The following is a 6,503-nucleotide window of genomic DNA, read 5'->3' on the forward strand; positions in this document are numbered from 1 at the left end:
CCTCACATAACTCTCATTTCATGGCACGGAATGATCCTTCGTGCAATTATAGTCAAATCAGAGCACGGAATGTCCCTTCGTGCATAAATAATCAAAACATGGCACGGAATGACCCTTCGTGCAAATATAATCAAAACATGGCACGGAATGACCCTTCGTGCAAATATAATCAAAATATGGCACGGAATAACCCTTCGTGCATTATCACTCTTCCTCACCCAACCAACAATCACAACCAAACGGGCGAGGGAATAAGCAAATAATAAGGAATGTCCCGGCAAGGGAAAACACAATTAAACAGCTAAATCCCGGCAAGGGAGTAACAACAACAACTTTCACATCCCGGCAAGGGAGATAATCAATGTCTCTTTCCATTTCTTTCATTTCTTACTCAATATTATTTTTATTGTTCGAGCCAACGCTCCAAAGAGTATACAAACTCATAACCAATCCTCAAACTCTTCACATTATGTAGAATTCATCAATTAGCATAGAAGAGTCTCAAAAATATCAGAAATACGTGCAAACAAGGACCCACGGTCATGCTAGACACCGGTGTATAGATACTCGTCACCATGCCTATACACCGTACTCGATCATTTAGCAATTAGCAATTAATAACACTCCAATCCTATTCCCTCAAGCCAAAGTTAGATCAAACACTTACCTCGGTCCAAAGAATAGCAATCAATCCTCAAATACCGCCTTTCCTCTACAATCTGACTCCGAAACAATGATATCTAGGCATAATTAATTCAATAGTATCAAGAAGGACTCACTGGCAACATCCCATAGCCTAGATATGAATTTCCTAACATTCTTCAAAAAATACCAAAAATCGACCCCGGGCCCGCTTGGTCAAAACACGAGGTTCGAACCAATTCCATGTCACCCATTCCCCCACGAGCCCGAATATACAATTTGTTTTCAAATTCGACCCTAAAAAAAGGTCTAAATCAAAGAAAATTGAAAAGCCCTAATTCTACCCTTTTCCCCAATTCTTACAATGAACTACATGATTTAGGTCTAGGAATTGATTAATGATGATAGAAAATGAAGAAAACGAGTTAGATAATACTTACCCAAGAAGCTTTGATGAAGGATAGCTCTAAAAATCACCTATGTGCTGTGGAGAAGATGAACTCGTGTTATTTGGGTGAAAAACCGTTACTGGTCTGTTTTTAGGCTGTAAAAATAACTGGGCGAATTTGCCCTACGTGATCGCGGAAATAGAGGTGCGATCGCGGAAGGTCCCACTGACTGGTCATCGTGATCGCGTGGAGGGTAACGCGAACGCGTAGAAGAAACACTGGGGGTCCAAAAGTTTGGTCTATGCGAACGCGAGTCAATTGATGTGAACGCATTGAAGGAAATGCTGAAGCTATGCGATCGCGTGACCGAGTACGCGAACGCGGAAGAGGAAAAAGCCAAACGAACGCGAACGTGGGCTGAAGATTGCGATCGCGAAGGAGGGAACAACTGTGCAAAGATTTTCTGCAACTTTCTCTAAGGCCAAAAACATCCCGAACCACCTCCGAATCACTCCCGAGCCCTCGGGGCTCCTAGCCAAACACACACACTAACTCAACAACCTCATACAAACTTATTCGAGCGATCAAATCGCCAAAACAACATCAAAATCAATGAATCAAACCTCAAAATCATCATTTTTCATTCTAACTTCACAAACTTCAAACTTTAGATATTTAGATCCGAAACACGCCAAATGACGTCCGTTTTCGACCAAACTTTACAGAAAGCGCTTAACACATATTTAAGACTTGTACCGGGCGTCAGAACCAAAATACGAGCCCGATACCCTAGTCTTTTAATCAATTTTTCATTTCCATTTTCCTTAATAATTTCAGAAGGACAATTTCATAGAAAAATTCTTTTACTCGGGTTCTAGACCTCGGATTTCGACTCCGGGCACATGCCCGAGTGGCATATTTTTCTACGGACCCTCCGGGACCGTCGAATCACAGGTCCGGGTCCGTTTACCAAAAATGTTGACCGAAGTCAACTTTAATCATTTTAAAGCCACATTTTGAAATTTTTTTCACAGAATTTAACATATAATCTTTCCGGCTACGCGCCCGGACTGCGCACGCAAATTGAGGCAACTAAAGGTGAGGTTTTCAAGGCCTCGGAAGCACGAAAAAAGAGAGAAATCCGGTGATGACCCTTTGGGTCGTCACATTATCGAAGACCAGTGCAATTAATTAACTACATACTTGTTTGCCTACGTGATGGCCTATAGGCATGGCATCTACTGGTTTCAGGAATAAAGAAACAAACTGATTAAGAAAGTTGCCAGTTTTAACAGAATGGTGCGAGTTCTGTAATTAGTGCTAATCTTAAAACGAGTGATTCAGATTTGATTGATAATTCCTATAGGCATGCTTTCTAGCGTCGTTAATTTAAACATTTTTTATAGGCGTAGCAAAAGCGCAGAAATACTATGAGCATGGTATCTGAATACTATTAGTTTTTAATCCTATAAATAGGTTTGCCTAGTGAACAATGCATGCATAGAGTCTGGATTCCTGGTTACTTATAGGCGTGGTATCCATATGGAGATGCAAAATTTCTATAGACATGGTATCTATATGGATGCATAAACCTATAGACATGATATCTATGTGGATGCATAAACCTATAGACATGGTATCTACGTGCGATATGCAAATGTGCAAAGCTGTAGGCAAGATACATGAGTACAGAAGTGTGGTAATTCCCTATGAGCATGATATCTACCCCTTTGCATGCATGGTTACCCTTCCCTTTTCACTAATCACCCCAGAGGTTATTACAAAATTTTATTACAGACCAAGATGAATCAAAAACGGGAAATAAAATTACAATCACAACTCTTAAGCTGCATCCAAGGAGCCTAATTAAAACCCAAGGTCTAACAATATGATATGAGCCAACTGCCAGGATCAGTTTCTAAAGCCTTTCTCTTATCTGGAGTGTGTCAAAGTTCCAAGGAATTTCAAGAACTCCAGGCAATGCTCATACCCAGATATCAGAACTGAATGAAAGTGCAGTGTGGAAGGGCCAGCCCTCCAATGTCCAAGTTCAGAGGGAGCACAAGGTCCCAAGGCAAGGCTCATTGGAGGGGGGCAGAACTTAGAGTCTAGGAACAAGTGTAAGTGCAGTAGAGGGATATGTGGGATGCCAAGGTAGGCTGGTGGTCATGCCCAGCAACATAAAATGCCGGCACACCCCTGACCAGCCCACTATCCAAACATTGGAGAGTTAGGACCTATTGAGGGTCAGGTTCAACTCTGGACAGCAATTTGGATGCTGCCAGGCCAAACCTTAACTCAAACACACATAAGGGAATGGGGATGGGAAACTGAAAGAGCTTCGGACCCAAAGGGTCCAGTTTACATCCATGGACAATAACTTTGTATATTGCCATGTTTTTTAAACTATAGCTCAAACACATAGGGGGACATGGGGAATGGGATTCATTGCAAGACATAAGCAAGATATAAGCACATTATACAAAGGTTAAATTCTACAGGTAGTAAAGTAAGCATGGACAGGAGAATTGGTAAGTGAACACATTAGAGTTGATGCTGGAATTAAAACTAGGACATACCAGTTTCAGAAAGAGACAAGCAAAAGAAAGCAGAAGTCTTGCAAATAGGCCACAGTACAAGCAACAAGAGAGAATACTTTTTGAGTGTGAGTGTGAGTTCAGAAAACTACGAATGTTGGTATGTTGTGTTAATAAAAGAGCATGTATTTATAGTTTGAAAACAGGCAAGGAATAAGGCGAAGAAATAACCGTGTACCAATTAGAATCAATCAGCAGAAGAACTTCCTTTAATTAAGGAGTTCAATCTTAAACGGTAATGAACAAAAGAGTATTTAAGGAAAGAGATCAAGTAAGCATCTTGTGCAAAGTAGGCAATTAGGGGTAAATACATAGGAGTTTAATTAAGGGAAGAAATTTTGAAATACACGGTCAAACAAATAAGGTAAGAACCAATCAGTACCCAATAAATCAAGGAATCAGATATTTGCAACTATTGGTTCATGAATAACCAAGTCAGAAAGGTTAAGGAAAAGGTTTTACTTAAGAAGAATCAGTAGCAATCAATTAACCCCCAAAAAAAGGATTCTGATTCAAACACAAGTTGGAAAACCTTTTGAAGAAAGATTTTAACACATATAAAAGGGGTTGTCATGCTAATCAGAGGAGTCTAGTATAGAAGAATTCATACACAAAAGGATTCAAACTCAGTACATGGACCCCAAGTGGGTTTGAGAGAGTCCAGGGCTCAAATAGAACCCTAGTCCAAACACACGAGACCAAACTCACCAAAAACCCCAAATCCTAGGGTTTTCGACTTGAAGCAAATGCAAAGAAAAGGAATCAAGCAGATACAGTAGAAGGTTTAATGCAAACAGAGTCATGGAATTAATTCGAACCACAATGAGAGTAGAAGAAACAGTAGAGGAAAATATGCTTAAGGAGGCATAGTAAGAACACTTAATGAACATGGTAAAAAAATACAATAGGCGAAGCATATCAAGTCGTAATGGTAAGGCAAGTAGCAGAACATAGCATGTGAAAACATAGCACAGAAACATAGCATGTGAAAACATAGCACAGGAACATAGTAGAAGGAAGAACAAAATATAGCAAACATAGTAGAAGAACATGTGTAAAAAAAGAGAAAACATAAGAACATGGTAGAGACAAACATACACGAGAAAGGTAGAAGAAAGATCGGAAAACACATAAGCATTTTTTCAGAAACCCCAAATCAGAAAGAAGTGACTTTGGAAAAAGAATATTATAAAGAAAAGTTGGGGAAACCTTTTAAAAAAACTCAAAGTAAAGCATGAATACACACAGATCTGAAGAGAATTGGAGAAAAACCTCGAACAGCTAGGGTTTCAGGTGAACCCTAGGACGAGAAAGGCTTCGAAAAATGTCCGATCTAAGTCGGATAAGACTGGAAACAGGCTCAGGAGGCTAAGATATGCCGGAGCCAAGCCGGAGATGGCCGGAACCCTCAAGTCGGCGGAGATCTGGGTGGAGACCTTTGAGTTCTAGCCTCAAACCTTCAAATACCAAGCGCACAAAAGCGATAAGAGGTAAGTATGAGGGTTTCACGGCCTGAGAAGCCATGGAAACCGGCAAGAATCGAAGGGATTAGGGTTAGCTTGGGTAGCGGCGACTAGGGTTTGCAGAGAGAATGGGAGAGGAAGGGAATTCAAGGGCGGCGGGTAGAGGGAAATGAATTAGGGTTGGGGGGTTTGGTAAATTAAAAAGGAAAGGGTGTATTTGGGCCGTTGATCTTTTAGATCAACGGCTGTGATTAGAAAGGCTTAGGTGGGAGACCGGGTGGGTTGGTTCAAACGGGTTGTTGGGCTAGATTAATTGGGTCTAAAATTGGGCTAATTTGGGGGTCCAATGTGGCTACAATTGAAATAAAATATGGCTAGCACTTAATGGCCATTTTTCCCCTTTTTTTATTTTATAAAATAGTGAGAATGATTTTAAAAACAAATTAAAAGCACTTAAGTAACTAATAATGTATACACATTAATCTAAAAATACTGGAAACGATTTTATAATTGTAAAATGTTGTTAATTGTAAAATAGGCTATAATTGCAATTTTATGCAATTTAGTTTTAAAAATGCCAAATAAATCTGTAAAAAATATGCAAAAATCACCTTAATTATATTTTTGTGCAAATATGAGAATAAAATGAATTATTCACAAAATGATAATTTTTTGGGAATAATTGTTGAATTTTGTAGTATTAAAATAGACAATAAATTGGTTTAAAAATTTTGAAAAATACCAAAACACTTGGGTATGCTCATATAGGCATATATATGTTATTTTGAAAGTATTTTGAGTATAAAAATATCTAGGGAAAAATTGGGTATCAACAAATCCCCGAGCATCCTCTGATGCTAAATTACTAAATGTAGGAGGGTCGTACTTCTTGTACCTCTCAAGTCTCCGCAGCTCCTCCTCTAAAGCTGTTGCCCTACCTCGGGCTGAGCTGGGGGTACAGGCAGTACCGGTATAACCTCTGGGATCTGATCAACCTGAACCTGCTGCTCTGGGGTGCGGGGTGCGGGAGTCTGTGCTCCTTCCCCGGCCTGAGATGTGGCTGCGGCAAGGGGAACTAACCCTGCCTGAGCTAAAGTGTTGTACATGCTCATGAACTGTGCAAGGGTCTCCTTGAGAGCTGGAGTAGTAGTAGTAGTAGGCATATCAAGCGCCAGGGCTCCGACTGGATCTGCTGGTGGCTCCTCTGTAGTAGCTCGCGCGGGTGTTCTAGTTGTACCACATGCACGTCCTCTGCCTCTACCCCGGCCCTGGCCTCTAGCGGCTCTAGAAGGCGGCGCGGGTGCTTGGTCACCTCCGGTAGCACGTGTCCTCACCATCTGTGAGAGAATAGAAGATAGAAGTTTAGAATTTTGAAGTCAATAATCTCGCACGACAAAGAATAAAATGAAGTG

The sequence above is a fragment of the Nicotiana attenuata genome, unplaced genomic scaffold (genome assembly GCF_001879085.1).
Source record: "Nicotiana attenuata strain UT unplaced genomic scaffold, NIATTr2, whole genome shotgun sequence".
In the NCBI taxonomy this organism is placed as follows: domain Eukaryota; kingdom Viridiplantae; phylum Streptophyta; class Magnoliopsida; order Solanales; family Solanaceae; genus Nicotiana; species Nicotiana attenuata.